This window comes from Aulostomus chinensis, chromosome 8 (assembly GCF_037954235.1).
Source record: "Aulostomus chinensis isolate RoL2024-O1b breed Wild chromosome 8, RoL_Achi_v1.0, whole genome shotgun sequence".
NCBI lineage: Eukaryota > Metazoa > Chordata > Actinopteri > Syngnathiformes > Aulostomidae > Aulostomus > Aulostomus chinensis.
Genome location: NC_141327.1, coordinates 12,518,038 through 12,537,071, shown reverse-complemented (window position 1 = coordinate 12,537,071; position 19,034 = coordinate 12,518,038). Strand labels below are relative to the sequence as shown.

Genomic DNA, 19,034 nt, shown 5'->3' with positions numbered 1-19,034 from the left:
GAGGAGGAGCGGTGCCTTAGATGGCCTGTTTGTGGTGTATCAGACTTGTGATGGTGACGCCTGCAGGCTCACAGCAGTTAACAACGGCACTGACCCATGATATTGTAGTCTTGACCAACGCCGCCTCCATCCTCATGTGTCACTGCACTAAAATAATTGGTGCAATGTGTGTATCCGAGCAGGAAACTAAAGTGAAAATATAAATTCTAAAGTGAAAATATAAATTCTCATTGTACATGATGAACAGCGAGAGTAAAGAAAAGCAAAGCACTGTTGTTTTTTGTTCTGCTCCTCTCTTGGAATTTTTTTAATTTTTTTTTTTTACTCCTGTGATAAAACACGTATTTAGATGACACTATCAGTATGAAGCATAAGTATAATTAGATTGGAGCTCGTCATGCCATGTTTCATGTAATGTGACCATTTGTGAGATGTGTCATGTGATGTCATGTGGTCTGTCCAATCAGATGTCCTGCATCGCTGTTTCTTTGAATGGTTCTTTGGACTACAAATAGAAGTTAGCAGTTTAGTAGTTGCGCCAATTCTAGCATATTTTGCAATGATGCTACCGCTGATATGTTGATAAACATGAACTTGCCAACTTCATAAACCCCATAGAAGAACATAAAAATCTATTGTCTCAGTGGTGGCTGTTCAGAGTGACCCCAGCTGAGGGCCGGCCTAAGGACCTGACATCGCTGCCTGCTTCTGGCTGCATCCCTCTGTGCCATCTTCTCTCCAAACGTTCTCTCTCTTAAATACCGGTGATCTTACCGCAGTAAATGCTAACAGCCAGTCTTCGCTCAGACACACTTGCACCAATGAATTCAAGTGTTTTCACAAAAAGTGACAAAAATTTGATGACAAAAAAAAAAAACAGCAGCAGAAACACAGAGCTTCTACTTACCGCACTACAGAGCCACGCGATGACTTTTATCAGGAGTTTCGAGCAGCTCTGATCACTAGAGTGTAGGGCTCATTAAGATCAGGATCCATATTTAACTGTGTGTGTGTGTGTGTGTGTGTGTGTGTGAGACAGAGCTCCAGTTTGCAGTGATTAGTGTCAAGGAGCAGCTGACTGTCAGGTGTGAAAGCCCCCCTCCCACACCCTAATGGGGTTGTGTTTTAATGGGGCCATGACCTACAGAAACTGTCAGGTCAGTGAACTGACCTGAGAGCAGACAAGAGGTCGATGGAGGTCTCTGTCGAGGGCAATAAATCCCTGGACTCACTTGGCGGGCTAAAATATTGAGCCATCAAATACAGTGGTACTGAACATTAGGACGATGTTGGTTTCGTTCCTGATATTTTCAAATTAACTTCTTTGCATCGACAGATACTTTTATGCGTCTTGTACATTAATAGCAGTTTCACTTTTACTCCAGAACACTTTTCATTAGCACAACTCAACACATCTGCGCCATTTCCTCCAGCATGGCCTTTTCTTCACATTCGTTCGTCAAACATTATGAAATCAGACAATTTGTTTCATTACAGATGTGTCAGCAGTGGGGAACACCCAGCACCACTGGCCGGACCGCTGTTTACATTTCTGATCTCCTTGGTTATGTTTTTTTTTTTTTTTTTACCAGGGTCCAGCTGCAGAGGAAACGACAATACAGAGAGAACAGCGGAGATTAAGAAGACATCCTCCCACCTTAAACTCTCTCACTCGTTCACGTCTCCGTGTGTTAAAAAACCCGTCTTTTCTAGTCCGTGTGGCTTCATTCCCTCTCCCGGCAAACTTCTCTATCTGCACCTTCACTTGTCTCATCAATGAGCTTGGCGACCTTTGACCCATGAAATGGATATGTCGCTCTGTCTCGCACACGCTCAGGGAGATTAAGTTTCCTCCCCACCTTTTGCACCCCGTCTTCTCTCATGCACATGGAATCTAGGATGTGCTCTCCATCATGCAGCGCACACTGATTAGTGGGTCTTGGGCTGTGGACCTGAAAAACTCCCCCAAGATTGATGTTGATGAAGCTGAGCTGAACCAAGTCTGTCTTCTGCTTATTTTGCATTTTGCTAAGCACTGTTTACGTTTATCTGAGCAGCCTAGCCTTTTAACCCTGCCCCAAAAGCATGATTTAACACTATAAAATTACATCGCCATCATTCTACTCAGTTTCTTTTCAGCAGAGTTCATATTTGTGTTTTCATTTTGATTTACACACCTTCTCTGGCACCCTTTAGTCTGGAGAAAATGTCAGTTTGTGCAACGCAGCACATTTTCAGTCTCTCCCTTCACAAATAAGCAAAAGATGAGACAAAGACAAAGACACAGCCAACGATACTGATACTGATTCATCAAAAACGGCGTCTTCTCCAATAAACCAGATTCTAAAAAAAAAAGGTCAAGATGAAAGAGGACGATGACGCTACAACCTAGAGGTTCCCTAGATCTGATCCAGTTCGTGTGACTTAAGTGAGGCATTTTTCCATAATGGAGATGCCAGTTCAAGAATAGCAACATCACAGATGAGAACAATTGAAGAGGTTTGCAGTTCTCTCTCGCGTTGGAAAATACTCGGAATGAATATGATTCCCTCCACGGTGATTCAGAGAGCTTTTCTACTTTCCTTCGCTCCTGTATTCACTTATTGTTTCGCTTCTTTCTTAATGTTGTGCTGTAATACAATGAGAGTACAATGTGACAGCGCGCCAGCGTATTCTCATTTCTCATTTCTCATCACATGCCTGACAGTATCTGGCACAATGTCTCAGTTCAACTGACACCAATTCCGACACCCGCGTGGCACTTTGTCGTTTGGGAGATTGTAATTGTTATAAATGACCGTGGTGCTCTTAGCTAAACATCAAAGCACAGCTGGCTAACTGTCTTCTCTCTTCTCACACTTCTGGACAAGACAAACTCTCATTTACCTTCACAAATGTCTTCCAGGTAACAGTGAGGAAGCAAGAAGAGGAAAAACACAGACTAAAACCAGGACAGAGAAGCTGGGTGTCCGATGATGAGGTCATTGTAATGTTAAGGGAAAAAAACAAAAACAGTTCTGTGGGGATTTTCACTGAATCACAGGAATTACACAGTAAAGGTGTGTGTATGGGGGGGGGGGGGGGGGTGACAAGGCAAGGATGAGTAAAGCAACATGTTCCTGTCACGTGCCCCATTACACTGGACTGCAAAAACTCTCCACACATCTGGAACAGAGTGATAATTTGTCATCAGCTTTGCCCACTTTTATCTATTTTTTTTAAAAATCTCACTTTTACCCTAGATCTCCAAATCCAGACTATCGGAGGGATCGAGACCATTTCCTATAAACAAACTCATAAAACACTCTCTTATCAGTCAGTTAGTTCCAGCTACTGAAAAAGCTTTTAGTTTGACAATGTGGTTTCTTTGCTTGACAGGCTTCCATCAGCAACTGGAGCCAGTAAAGGCTGACGTCAGTTTTACAGACGCAAAAATTCTCAACGCTGAAACACTTGTGAGACACTTGATAGTCCCCGTGACTCGGTTTTGCTGTTCAAGGCGGGAATACTGTGACATCACTATGGTATAAAACCCAATAAGATGGGGTGGAAGGCTTTGTTGGTGCTCAGCTAAGCCGGCGGCGGAAACAGTCAGGGCTGAATCGACGTCAGTCTGGAGGAAAGAGTCAGAATGGCGGAACAGTGATATTACACCAGCTTTATCTGTTGATCTGTCAGAAAGGAAAGTGGTGTATCATGGAGTTTGCAAAACAGCAGCGAGGCTTCATCTGTTTAAAATGGGTGAGTTACTAAAGTGAGACAACGGAAACAGTCAAAGACAACATCTGCAAAGTGTCTTAAGCACAACACAGGGTGTAAAAGACATTAAAGGAGCGTGTACAGTAAATGAGTAATCTTTGCAGATAATCAAACTGATTGAATGAGGCCAAAGGAACTTATGTATCATGGAAAGTTAGATTTGGTCATAACTGTCAGGGAGAAATGTCCTAATCCATCGTGTCCCCGAGGCCTGAGTCATGTGGTGGTTTTGGTGAAGATCTCCCAAAAATTAGGTGGAAACTTTTACTCATAGCACGAAGTAACTGTCAAAAAACAGTAGGTAGCTTCCCTGTAGACAATAAACCCATTCCATTGTCAAAAGTTAGCACATCCTACCCTTTCACTAGAATTGTTTGGCCCTGAAGCAGTTAATGGACACCCGCCACTGGGAAAGGATTCAGAGCAGCACAATTCAGACCTGGCATGAACGTGTATGCTCGAATGCACTCAAGGCACAATTAAGAAAGACAATGATGTTTTTACGAGCTACTTTAGCTCACCCAAGTGCCTTTAGCGTCACATTTGCCAGTTTGAACCGATTTAATGGGGCATTTAAAGAGTCCGTTCCCGGTCTTGTATGATCGTGGTTGCATGTTTGTCCCAGTAAAACCTGACAACATGACAGGTTTTATTCAGGTGGGACCGACTGACACCATGGCTACATTTACATCCACACTGTATTGCTGTATATTGACCGGTAAACCTTTGTGACATAACCGGTTTCAAACCTACGGATGTAATAGTAACTCTGTAGCTTCCTTTGAATAGAGCGGTACAGGTTGCCACAACGACCCGGAAGTAAAGGCACGTACGTGTAATACATCCATGGACACGCATTCAAACAATTACGTTGCACCTGCTAACTGATTTTGTGACTATTTGTTGGTTGTTTTCACTGTGAGGCAGTTTCATCTTTGTTCATGATACAACTTGCGAGAATCGCAAGTTCAGCGAAGTTACCAACTGACGAATGGTAAGAAGAGCAGGTTCATCGCCGTGATTCTGTTTACCACAAGATGAGAATAGTTTCTCTCAAATATGCAAACAGGAATAGTAGCTTCAGCACAGATAAACACCTTATTCTAAATAATACCAGAATATGAACCTCCACTGAAATATGATGAACATGTAAGTAATTGTTTTTTGGGTCCTAAACAGGAGTAAATCTTGAAGTCAAACATGAATTAAGCAGCTTCGGTGAACCCAAGAGCAACATACAGTATTGATGAGTAAGACACTGTCTAATTTAGTGACGGTCTGGAGAGAGAGAGAGAGCTCCAAGGAGACATCCTCAGTACAGCTTTCTCATGAACTCTGACCTGACCACAGACATCTATTAAAAGCATTAGGAAACTTTATTGGTTTTGCCCTTCAAGCCCCTGAACCCTGGCTGGGCGCTGGGGTTAGAAGTGTCTAATGACTGCGGAGTTAAGAGCAGAGGAACCCTGGCATTTCTATGTGTAGTTAGCGGTCAGACTGATATTACTCTTACAGGCATTGTCAGACTACAAAGAGCGCAGTTTCTCTCTTGAGCATAAATCCGGTGTTGCCACCCTCTTAATCCAGCAGAGGGATGAGTGACCGTGTGTAAATGAAACGACTAATCAACCACAAAACATCAATCCTTGTTAGGAAGCCTTTGCAGGAAGTCACATGGCTGAAGGATACGTGGGAGAGGACAAGTCAATCAGCTTATGTCAACAAAACACTAAATGTGATTTTAAGTCAAAAGGAAATTGAGGATCAGGTTTCTTGGTCCTTGGGAATATCAGGCTGAAAACCCTCCCCGATTACGAAATAAAATGATCTTGACTATAAAAATTCAGGTTCAGAGTTCGTAATTTGCTTTTGGCAAAGAAACCTGATCTCAGTGACTTTGGCCCCCGTGTGCGCACCTGCATGAAGCTGAGATGAGTAAAGGCCATTCGTCAAAGCTCCCTGTGAGACCCAGCCGAAATCCATTTGGTTTAACTTAGAGGCGAGCCACAGCCCTCAATCAGACCCGAAACACAATCATCAAAAACCACCAGAGGAAGGTTCGGAGTGCCAGGATCTGACAGCATGCCAGCAGATGATGCTTAGAAGAGTCGGCATTTAGAGGCCAACACTTCCAATTCACAGCAACGTTTAAACCGGATAAATATTTACAGCATGTGTGCACATGTATATGAAGAACACACACAAGCACAAACACTGGGGTCGGGGATGAATTTCTTGAAAGCGAAATTAAAAGCAACTGACTTGGACAGCTGGAAACCATGGTGCATGACATAATCATGAGCAGGATAGCCAAGCTATTTAACGCACACACACTGCATAAACCAGTAATTTATAACACAATTTAGAGGGGAGAGTAACACCCATTTGCTGGATGATAAGACGTCCTGTTTGTAAACACACACACACACACACACACACACACACACACACACACACACACACACATATACATGCACACAGTTAAGTAGAAACATAAGGTGAGGGACTTGAGAGGTTTTAGGGTCACTGGGATTCAGGAACCAGGACAACACTTCACCATTACAGTACTGGGGGTGTTTGCCTCCTCTGCCTCAGCATGGGGGAGAAGTAACTTTTTTTTATCTTCTACATGTCCAAGGTTGAAGCGTATTAGTCACATGTAGAAGTCCTCCTTGATTTGCTTAAACCTTGACTTGACTTGTGAGTAGCAGACATGTGGTGTTGAGTTTAGATGGACACAAGACGCCTCAGGAGAGCAAATCAAGGCCAGGAGGACTGCAAATTATTCTGCCTGGAGCAACAATATTCTCTTCAAGGGCCGGGCAGACAAATTCATTCCAGCAACAATGAGGACAACCCTGAGAGAACAGCCAAAGGATGAAGATGAAACCAAACAAAAGCTTGTCGTGAGGGTCCTGCTTTATTACTTCTCTGAAAAAGAACTGGACAAATATTTGATAAAGAAGAAGAAGCTGGATTCACTGGAGGACCAAGGCCGTCACCATGGCAGCTACACAGCTGATCTCAGAGCAGGACAAGCTGCACTGCACTTCAACATTTGCAAAGACAAACAGACATTTGTGACAGAATCTCTCACACACACACAAACACACCTTTTACCTTACTGTGACACTGTTTTAAACTGTATAATTATCACAGGAATCCACGTCTGAAGTAGGTGACAACACCAAAGTGACGTGTGTGTGTGTGTGTGTGTGTGTGTGTAAATAGCTGCCTTCAAGAGCAGCATCATGGCAGCAGATGTCTGATCTGAGTCCATCATTATCCGAGAAGGGAGGACATAAACTCGGCAGCAAGCCAGAATTTATTTGTCACTTTTAGAAAACACGTCAGTTGTCAGGACAGTCTTTTTCCTTCTTTTCAACTGTTTCGCAAACAAACACGCAAGTTGTCTTTGAAATGTAAATGTACAGGACGTTATTGAAATAAAGTTTTTATGGTGAATCGGGGCAGGAAACTGTGCAGGATTATTTCACTCCCTGAAAAGTATGTCAGTGATTTAGATTTCAGTGCTTTGATTAACGAAAGAACTTACAAAGGATTTTATTCGACTACAGTTAAGGGTTTGGTTAGAACAGGAGAAAGAGCCAAACTTGGGTTCAAATTACTACAAGGGCATTTGTTACTTCGGTTTTAATCCCACAGGTCACAGAACAACCCACAAACCACATGTAACTGTCTAAAAATTAACTGTCAGAAGAAAATAACCCTGACCTCTTCCCTCCCAGACTGTGCTGCTCCATAATAAAGTCACTTCAGTCCCTGCTCTGCTCCCGGTGGGCAGTCATCATTCCTGCGGCTACTAAAAAGTGCTTTGTCTCTTGAGGAATATGTTTTCCAGACATTTGCTGAACAATCAATTTTAGGGGAAGACAGCGTGTCTGCTGAATTTTTTTTGCTTTGTGCCATCATTGTACAATGGCTTGAATTTTTCTCCTCATCCCAAAAAAACCACTGCAGTGCACAAGCGAGACCAGACTTGGCTCTTAATCTCTTTCGATAGTTCACTCTCTAATCCTGCAAGTGATTAGAGTTTGCTGACAGATAAGATGTACGGCAGTGAGGGGGGATGTTTGTGTCAAAAATGGATCCACTTTCAATCGCACAAAACACCTCAAGTGACAGAAAATTGAAGGAGCTGCTGAGACTGGCAGCAAATTCAGGGCCGGCGAACGACTAAAACGCCAGATTCATCCGAGCAAAAGGTTGAAGGAGCACCAGATCCTTATCACTGCTCCCTGGATGGTAAACAGACACCTGGAAAGACGGTTGGAGGAAAGCACTTGTCTGTGTCGCTCTGCCTCTCCCTCGGGGGGTCAAGAGTGAGCTGGGAGCGACAGAACAGGAACCAACCTCAAGAAATCCCCAACTTGTGATGCCGGCTTTATAGCAAGTAGGCAACTGAAACACAGGTTAACAGCTCATCTCTTATCAATGTGGCCCAGATGTGTAAAACCTCTCTAAACCACTAACACATGTACTCCCCCCACATGCTGACACTTGAGAGGGCGGCACCTCTCTTGTGCACACAGAGAACCATGGCGGGCCCATTCACAGCTCCCAACTCTATTCTTCTCTGTAGTAAAAGAACCCTCAGTCTGAAAGGAGGGAAGAGGGCCTCTGCTATTTCATTTAACACACTGAACTCCCTCAAAGCCAAAGAAGAATTCAGCGTTAAACTTTCTCATGCAGAACTGAAGCTCTCTCCTGCTACAGCCCCTCCTTCACAGACGACAACAGTGTTCTTTAAATCAGAATAAGCACATTATTCCCTCTTTCTCTCTCAGCACTGACCATCAGAATGTAGAGAAACTGCACCACAAACCTTCAGGGGGAACAGCCAATCAGAATAAAGCCGCTGCCTCCGATTTGTCCTCTTCAGCCGGGAGATGTGATCCACCTGCACTGCAGCGAGTCCTGAGCCAGAACTGCTGCTCCCTCTCTAACATGCCTCTCCCATTTTAGCTGAACGCAGAGTAAAACTGTTGCTCCAGCTGCCCTCCTTCCTTCACGCTCCTCCTATCGGTGCTCCCCCCCCCCCTCCCCACTATTGCCAAATGCAGGGACAGGTCTGCTTTATCTGGTCCTGTGCAGAGGAAAGCACTGCTTATCTGCTGCAGAGAAGTGGACGAGGACTAGCTGTGAATCCATGTGGGTGTTTGTGGTGATGGTAGAGGGGGTTGAAGAGGGAAGGGGGGAGGGGAAGAGTGATTGAAATTCTGTCTCTTTCTTTCTCTCTCTCTCTCTCTCTCTCTCACACACACACACACACACTCTCACACACACTCACAAACTGGGAGAGGCGAGATGACAGGGTATTTTCCCCCCAGGCTGCTGGAGTCATCTATAGTAAAGCTTTTTGTCATTGGTAATAGAACAATCTGTATCCAGACACCTTCCAACTTTCTTTATTTCTCCCTCCCAACTTCTTATGTCTTTACCTCAGCCTTTTCCTCACCTCCTCTCCTTAACAAGTCCTGATTGATGCACACAAATATAACAAAATTTGTTTCTTTCAGCCGATCTGACATCTCTCCACCCCCCCCCCCCACATACCCCCACAATTACTTAACTCCAACATGTGAAGAATCACCCTCGACAAGTTTCAAGAGATGTGTGATGTGTTCTCACTTTATCTGAAGTAGGAATTGATTCCATATCAACAACAAAGGTAGTAAATTGATAATAAAATAAAATGATAAGAATATTGACAATAATGTAGACTTCATGTTGGTATATGATGTCAATAATATATTTTCATTTCAATGTTTATGGAAAAAGGGACAGCAGGTCAGTAGGAAAAGGACAAAGTGTGGTCGGCTCAGTTTGTGCAGTGGGGAAATCTGACGTCACACCAACAGAACTAGCCAGTCCCGCTGGGTGACATCACGAGGGAAACCGAGACGCAGTAAGCCCGTGTTTGCCCACCAAACCCTTCATGTTTCCAACCGCTTTTCCCCACTCAGCGACACACCCGCTTAGAGTAAAACTCTACATGTCGGCTCTGTTGCTCGCAGCCCCGCTGTGAAGCCGACATTAGTCATTGGCAGTTCTGTTCTCCGCAACGTGAAGGTAGAGACTCCAGCGAGCATAAAGTGCATCCCAGGGGCCAGAGCGGGCGACGTTGAGGCAAATCTAAAGCTGCTGGCAAAACGTAAGGTTAAATACAGTAAGATTGTAATACATGTCGGCGCTAATGACACCCGGCTTCGCCAGTCGGAATTAACTAAAGTTAGCATGGCTTCGGTGTGCAACTACGCTAAAACAACGTTGGACTCCGTAATTTTCTCTGGCCCGCTGCCCAATTTAGCGAGTGACGACATGTTTAGCCACATGCGTTCATTCCATCGCTGGATGTTTAGGTGGTGCTTAGATGACAACGTGGCTTACATAGACAATTGGAGCTCCTTCTGGGGAAAGCCTGGTCTGATTCGGAGAGATGGCGTCCATCCTACTTTGGACGGTGCATCTCTCTTATCTAGGAACAGAGGCCAATTAATTAGCCATCCCAATCCCTGACAAGCACCCAGAATTCAGACCAGCAGGCAGAGCCGCAGTTTAACACGCCCCTCTGCTGGTTCCTTCGTGTTGTCACCCACCCAGCCTATAGAAACTGTGTCTGCCCCGAGGCTATATAAGCCTACACCCAAATCTGGAGGAGTAATTTATAGCAACTTAGTTAAAATTAAAACCACTGCTCCAGCAAATCAACCCAATACAACTATTAAATGTGGTTTGCTTAATATTCGATCTCTCCCATCCAAGTCTCTCCTAGTGAACGATTTAATTACTAATTATCAGATTGGTGTATTAGCACTGACTGAAACCTGGGTGCAGCAAGATGAGCATGTTAATTTAAATGAATCTTCCCCTCTTGGTTACATTAACTACCATGTCCCTCGTACCACTGGCAGAGGAGGAGGAGTAGCTGCAATCTGTCAGTCAAATTTGGTGATTTACCCTCGACCTAACAGTTCATATAACTCATTTGAGAGCCTTACTGTCAGCTTTTCCCACCCAGACTGGAAAGAAGAGAAACCACTCTTACTTGCTGTGGTGTACCGTCCTCCTGCACCTTATTCTGAGTTCTTAGAAGAATTCCCTGACTTTCTGTCTAACTTGGCATTGAACTCAGACAAAGTCATTGTAGTGGGTGACTTTAACATCCATGTGGACGTCAATGATGATTCTCTGGCCACTGCGTTTAAGTCGCTTCTTGATTGTGTTGGCTTCTGTCAGAGGGTAAACAAACCCACTCACACTTTTAATCACATCCTTGATTTAGTACTCACTTATGGAATAGAAGTGCTGACGGGGGTCTTGTCTGATCACTCCTTAATTACATTTGAATTTACCTTAACAAATTATATCCCACCTGGGAAAAAAGTCCCGCTTCAGTAGAAGTCTATCTGACACTGCTGTTTCTAGATTTAAGGAGCTTATTCCAGCAGAGCTTGCTGCCACATCTTGCAGTGATGGGCAGTTATGCTGATTTCACCCCCTCGCAGGTAGACTATCTTGTGGACAGCACTGCAGCAGCACTCCTTGGGACACTTGATGCCGTAGCTCCCCTGAAAAAGAAGAATATCAACCAAAAAAGAATAGTTCCCTGGTACAGCCCAGAGCTGCGTGCCTTAAAACAGAAGACCAGACAATTGGAAAGGAAGACACATTCCAGCCAGCATGAGGAAGTCCGCCAAGCCTGGAAGGAGAGTTTATTAATATATAAAAAAAGAACTCCGTAATGCTAGAAGCGCTTACTGCTCGTCCCTGATAGAAAAGAATAAGAACAACCCCAGGTTCCTCCTCAGCACCGTGGGCAGGCTCACCAAGAACCATAGTGCTGCTGAGCCATGCATCCCCCCAACTCTCAGCAGTAACGACTTCCTTTCTTTCTTCACTGAAAAGATTGTGAATATTAGAACAAATATTGCCAGTAATGGAGGACAGACTACAGTCCCCATAGAAGCACCTCCCAGACTTGGTGCTCACTTGGACAGCTTCTCCCCCATTGACCTGTCAGAATTAACTTCTGCAGTCACTTCCTCCAAGTCACTGAAACAGCACTGGTCAGAGTCTCTAATGATCTTCTTATAGCTTCAGACAGAGGTCTTGTCTCTGTACTTGTCCTTTTGGACCTCAGCGCTGCCTTTGACACCATCGACCACAGCATCCTGCTACAGAGACTAGACCATGACATTGGGATTAAAGGAACTGCCCTAAAATGGTTTAAGTCCTACTTATCTGACAGGTTTCAGTTTGTTAAAGTTAATAATGACCATTCTGAGTATAGCAGAGTTACATATGGTGTACCACAGGGTTCAGTTTTAGGACCGATTCTCTTCACTCTTTACATGCTCCCATTAGGTGACATAATCCGGAAGCACTCGATCAACTTCCACTGTTATGCAGATGACACTCAACTTTACTTGTTGATGGAGCCAGACGACACAAGCCAGCTTACTCATCTGCAAGACTGCCTAAAAGACATTAAATCTCGGATGTCTTCTAACTTCTTAATGCTAAATTCAGATAAAACTGAGGTCATCGTGTTTGGACCTAAACACCTCAGGGACACACTCTCTAATCGGATCTCTACTCTAGATGGCATCACTTTGACCCCGAGTACAACTGCAAGGAACCTTGGAGTCATTTTTGACCAGGACCTTCCCTTCAGCTCCCACATAAAGCATGTGACTAGGACCGCCTTCTTCCATCTGCGAAGTATCGCTAAGATTAGGAATATCCTTTCCCAGAGTGACGCTGAGAAACTGGTGCATGCATTTATCACTTCTAGGCTGGACTACTGCAACTCTCTCCTGTCAGGATGTCCTAAATACTCTCTAAAGAGTCTCCAGCTGGTCCAGAACGCTGCAGCGAGGGTTTTGACGGGATTTTAGAAGAGAGAACACATCTCTCCCACTTTAGCTTCTCTCCACTGGCTTCCTGTAGGATCTAGAATCGACTTCAAAATCCTTCTGCTGACTTATAAGGCTCTCAATGATAAAGCTCCATCCTATTTGAAAGAACTCATTAGTCCCTACTGTCCCAACAGAGCACTCCGCTCCCAGAATGCAGGTCTGTTAATGACTCCCAGTATCTCTAAAAACAAAATGGGAGGTAGAGCCTTCAGGTACCGGGCTCCTCTACTATGGAACCAGCTCTCTCCATGGGTCAGAGAGGCAGACACTCTGACTACGTTTAAGTCCAGGCTTAAGACTTTCCTTTATGACAGAGCCTTCAGTTAGGACTGGTTCAGGTAGTTCTGAACCATTGATAGCTATGCTGCTATAGGCTTAGACTGCTGGGGGACACATCAGGTTACATGGAGCCCTCCTCTCCTCTCCTCTCCTCTCCTCTCCCCCTCTCTCCTCCTCTCCTCCCCGCACATTTTTGGAACTGTCACTACCACTACTTGTTGCAATTTGTAGTTTGGCCTTGGTGTCTCGCTGTCTCTCTGTGTTTCCACAGATCCACCAGAGCTCCAACCGCCACCTGCATCGCCCCCCCCCCCCCCTCTTTTATCCCCTACTATTACACCGGCCCGCGCTCCCCTTCCATGAACATGAACCAGCCTGCCAACCAGTCCCCCATCAAGCTGGCTTGTTCTCCCTGCCTCCCCTACCAGAAGCTTCCTTCTTCAACTGTGATTAACATTTCCATGTTTTCCACATTTTGTATTGTAAACTGTTTTCTTGTCTGTAACAACATCTACTGCACGTCTGTCCGTCCTGGGTGAGGGATCCCTCCTCTGTTGCTCACCCTGAGGTTTCTCAGATTTTTCCCTGTTAAAAGGGTTTTCTATGGAGTTTTTCCTCAGTCGATGTGAGGGTCTGAGGGCAGAGGATGTTGTTATGATGCCATGTGAAGCCCTTTGAGACAAACTGTTTGTGAAAACGAGCTCTACAAATAAAATTGCCTTGCCTTGCCTTGCCTGTCCACCACATTCCCACACACTCCATTCCATCCTCTCGTCCCAGCGCTTTAAGTCAGTAAATGTCCATCCATCCATTTTCTACCGCTTATCCTGTTAAGGGTTGCAGGGGGGGCTGGAGTCACCAGTCCATCGCAGATAACCATTGACACTCACAGCCACGCCTACGGTCAATTTAGAGTAAACGGATTCAATTTTATACAGCGCTTTTCTACCTTAGTGGCACTCAAAGGGCTTTACAGTGTCATCTCATTCACCAATTCACACACACACACTCACACACTGATGGCTAAGGCTGCCATGCAAGGCACCAACCTACTCATTAGTAGCAATTATTGGTTCGGTATCTTGCTCAAGGACACTTCGACATGGTCACCTGGGTCGAGGATCGAACCAGCGACCCTTTGGTTGCTAGACGGCCACTCTGCCCCTGAGCCTTGCCGCCCGAGTATCAATCAGCCTTGTCCTCTCTTGTGGGAGGAAGCTGGAGTACCAGAGAGAACCTACACAGGAAAAGGGAGAACATGCAGACTCCACACAGAAAGATCCCATGCTAGAACCGGGACTCAAACCCAGAACCTTCTTGCTGTGAGGCGACAGTGCTAACCACTGCACCATGGTGCTGCCCTTAGTAAATGTTTTTGTTGTTAAACATTTATGACTTCCAACTCCAAAATATCCTTTAATATCAGCTGGCACTGTTTGAAGTGCCTGAATAAACAGCTGGGATAGACTCAGGCACCCCCAGGTGTATCCAAATCCTTTCAGCATAAAACCGTACGTTCTCTTCAACTCTCTTCTGCCATGACTAGGATAAACACACTCCACCACCTGGGGCTGCTACCCCCATACAGCCTCCCTGCTGCCTGCCCTGCTGCTGATTTATCTATGAGGAGAGAATCGATTTCAACAGTGCCAATAACCGTCAAAGATGAGCTCAGGCCCACCTGTATCAAGTGTGACACCAAACTGGGAACAAATCACGACCCCGGTGGAGACATTCTTCACCTTGTGCGCATCAGCTGATATATAAGCTGTCTGTGTGGCTGGCATCAGACCATCTCGCAGGTGAGGAAATCAGATGTGGGGGCCCTGAGCTGGCGTGGTTTCATTTTTTGAGGCCGGTGGGATGAACTTGAAATACCACAGGCAGGAATTTCTGGAGCAGAAATGAAAACCCATCGCAGATTACAGGACATTCCTACATGCCGAATGCAGGATATTCTGAAGCTTGAGGGATCTGTGGCCAAACACTCAACATTTTTGGGGTGGTCTTTTATTACCTGTGTAGTGGTCACTGACTAAACATTTTGACACGCCACAGAGACTGGACATTCTGACAGAGACAAAATGCTTTCCAAAAAGTGACAGAAACAAATTTGTTGGTGAAATCTGAGCGAAATACAAACTGACCGCACAGAGCTATTACTTCAATTCAAAAGACAGTGAAAATAAAAGCGGTGCGTTTATATTTTTGTTCAGTCTATGAGTTTTTAATTGCTGCTTCCTTGAAAATGTCAGCTGGAGGGTGAAACCTCGGCTTTATTGCTGACTAGTACAGACAGTAATTGTAGGAAGCAAAAATACATAATGTCTAAAAAGTCAAGAGAAAAGGCAAGTGAGCCAGCTGAGCCAGATCAATTCAGAATCAATTATTCAAGCTGACAGAGGGGGATTATGGGGGGACACAGTCCAGCCAAGCTACTGTACCAAGCTGTCAATCGCTAAGTGGCAGGGATTCCCTGCTCGCCTACTGTGGTTTCATGTTTTCAAACTACATCTAGGAAGACAGAATCCATCCCTCGTCAGGCCTGAGAGCAGCAATTCTCCCACACTGGAAACTATTTAGATGTGTTCAAGCTGCACTAGAACAAATTCCATCCAGTCCTGAGGGTTACGATCTGTAACTGACAGCTTGCGGGTCAGAAATAAGGTCAAAACCTGCATAGTTTGTAAGCTTTACCTTTCAGATGCATTTATCAAACGGCGTGTTACACACAGGAAGCTAGCGCCACAGCAAACCCTCTCCAGAGCTGCATACCTGTCCCAGAATAAACCTCAGCCCCTGGCCTCCCGTAGCATAACAGGAGCGGGATGGCGGTGCTGCTAACATTAGAACATGTTTGAGTGAAATGTGCAGAGGGGCCCCTGCTGTCCTCAGGATAAAAAGGGATGTGCATCTAGATTATTTATGAGCAGGACAGTGAGTGTCTACAATGCTGCCGATAAGGCGACGGAGCAGCGACTTTACAATTAGCGGATACATGGACATTTATTAGCTCTCATTGGAGTTAATTCTATTGTTGAAGCAGAATAACACGTGTTGAAGTCAGTACATGGATGTTAATCTGCGTGTGTACACATGATCAGTGCATACCATAGATGAAGATAGACTAAGTGCTTGTGTGTGAGGATTCTTCCATGAATGGGTGCTGATGTAATATTGCAGAAGTGTTTTAACAGAAACTGCAGCTGAATGTCACGACAACTGATTAAGGAAAACTGAAATCTGTGTGAAAATGACCTTTTTACTCACACTAAAATGATTAGAATTTTTTTTTTTTTTTAAAAGGGACACACAAAAAAAAAATTCTTCTATCATTAACATTACGCTACATCCACACAGCTTGGGAATTTTGGAAACCCAAAAACTCAAACGGTCGGGTGCACCGCTGAACAAGTCGTCATATCACGTGACTCCAATCAACTTCAGCACAGACGATCAGGTGTTAATTTGGCACGCATAATGAATTACACGCGATGCTGACTTTGCTGGCTGAAGTTTATCGATGTTGTCCTTCCCGACTGACGTAATTTTCACGTTAAATGAAAATGCTTAATGTTTAGGGACTATTCTGACAAGCTCCAGCTGTCACCAGAGGAGTCCCTGAAGCCATCAACATCATCTGGGTCCAGATTACATCTGAAACAGTGAGCGGCGACCTGGTTCAAGCAGGGAAACCTCTGAACCCTCTTCTCCTCTGAGGTGTTTTTTCCTTCAGTGCTCCGACTCTCTCTCAAGTTGAATGAAAAGGTATTTATGTGGATTTAGCCATAATGTTTATGTTGTGACATTATGCCTCAGTGTTTTACATTGTTGACAATTCATGGATCAATATTTAATTCATAGTTTATTCATATTTTATCCTCTATCCCATGTAGAGCTGTCATAGATTGAGGGAAAGGCTGCTAGTTAACACACACACACACACACACACACACACACACACATAATGTTCAACTGCTGACGCAAGTTCAAATCCCCTGAAAACCCAGAGGAAGTACTTCACCTGCAGTGGCTCGTTGGTCTGAATCCAGAGAAAGCTGCTATGAGAAGTGAAAAAATAAGACCTGTAGCAAAGAGCATTCGTGGAACAATTCCAGTCATATATTACTAAAATGACTTCCTACTGACTTGGAGGTGTTTGTTTAATGCGAAATGTATTCATCTGCATTTTCAGCAGATAGAGCAACAGACAATGCTTCTATATCCATGCGTTGCTTCTGCTACTTTTCTGAGGAAGAGTTACTTGATCAGTCAATATTACACAGCATCGAGTCACAAGCGGGTCAGAACTGAATCCTTCTGCATCATTCTAGCGAGTGGAGGAACATATTCAGAAAATCTCCCATTAAGCACACAAACTCTTTCTCAAAAACAAAAACAAAGCACCTCCCACTAAAAATGACTGAATTCTTCTTCTTTTTTTTTTTTACACTATACAAATTTTTCCATTGCAATCGATCAAAAGAAGCACAGCTCATGAGCAACAGCTGAAACTAGCGGTGCTATCCAAGCTGCATCGGACAAAAAGGTAGAAAACTGAAGCGTTCATTTTCATTCTGTAGCTCTTCACCAAACACGACATTTGAGAAATGATTCATGAGTAGAGACGGACCCTCGGCGTTAGGAGTCATCCAGATTTTATTGCCAGGGTTGTGTTGACCAGTGCCCTGAGGTAAACTGACCCTGACCCTAGCGAAGGGTGTCAAGCCTGCATGGAATTGGGGGTTGGGGGTTGACTTTAACTCCATGTGACAGAGGTAAACACAGGGTTTCAAGTAATGAGAATGTGTCTGGCAGCACATCAGGAGGTGCTCATTAGGGTCTAAATACACACTGTGACAGGGACTTCAACCAATTTACCAGCGTGTGATAGAACCTCGAATAACTTCAGACGTCGCATCTGATCATCAAACTGCTTAAATGACGCCACTATAAAACATCCAACACACATACTGGGAGCCTCATTAAGCATTCTAGTGGTCCTGTCCAGTGGGAGGACTTATTCAATTAATCTCACCCGTATTTGAGAGGTATTTCAGCTGTAAGCGTCCTCGTCTGCTCGACTGTGATGGAGACGGTGAGATCCAGACGAACACAACTGGCTGCCAAGCAGCATTATTCACAACACCCACCACACTTCCCACCAAATTTTCCATTTCCATTCCTGGTCTGCCAGATTTAGAAACGTTGATGTACAATACAAACAATCTTCTTCAAAATATGATTTAAAAAAAAAAAAAAATCTCCCGCAGAGTCATGAAACTAATTGGAGATGAGCGGATGGAAAGAAAAAGGTGTTTCTTTATGCATCAGGACAGATGGAATCGAGAGAATGAGTATTATGGTTGGACGGTTCCGTTGAGAAGAATTAGCCAGTAAACTAGAGAAGATAATTGGACGCCGCACATTTGTGAGTGCCACGACTGCACAATCATAGTGAGATTCTCACATTCACCATTTTACTGGGTACACACGAGCACAGCAGGGCTGGACGACGTGGGGAAAAAAAAACAACAACAATATAAAATATTCCCTTTTTTCGATATCAATACATGAAAACTGCTTCGGTATAAAAAAAAACAACAACTATCTCATATAATCCAGTCCTCGTTAATCACATTGCTCCTACATGGCGATGTAATGTGTGATACAATCAACTGATACTGTAAGTACACCTGACATTTCAGAACCATACACTATTTGCTTCCTGCACTATTCAGCAAATTTGTGTACAATCTACAATACAATACGACAATTTCAAATATATATCGATATACTGCCTAGTCCTAGGATTCATTCTAGTTTATCATTCAGGTCGTAGTTTGCAGTGGTGTCTAACGGAAGTACATTTCATTGAGGTTTTTCCAATATTCTGGCCAACCCGTTTGCACACGAGGGTATAACACACTCCATTACACCCCACCACCCACTACATAATAGACATTAAATAGAATTACAAGCTTGTACACTCTCCTAATGGAGTGGTGAGTGAGTGTATATTGACCCTCTAAGTCGAGCTGAGCTGCACAAGCG

At 44.3% G+C, this 19,034-nt stretch overlaps 1 protein-coding gene across 3 annotated transcripts in view; it reads right to left on the bottom strand.

The window, feature by feature from the left end:
- add3a (adducin 3 (gamma) a) overlaps positions 1-19,034 on the bottom strand; it is a 104,477-nt gene that overhangs the window by 61,615 nt on the left and 23,828 nt on the right. Inside the window, exon 1 of one of the 3 annotated variants that reach the window (XM_086211025.1) lies at positions 8,606-8,789. The exons of the other annotated variants lie outside the window; for them this stretch is intronic. The gene's annotated coding sequence lies outside the window, so the exon portion shown is untranslated. Of the gene's footprint in view, positions 1-8,605; positions 8,790-19,034 lie in introns of those variants that run through there. 3 annotated transcript variants of the gene reach the window in all.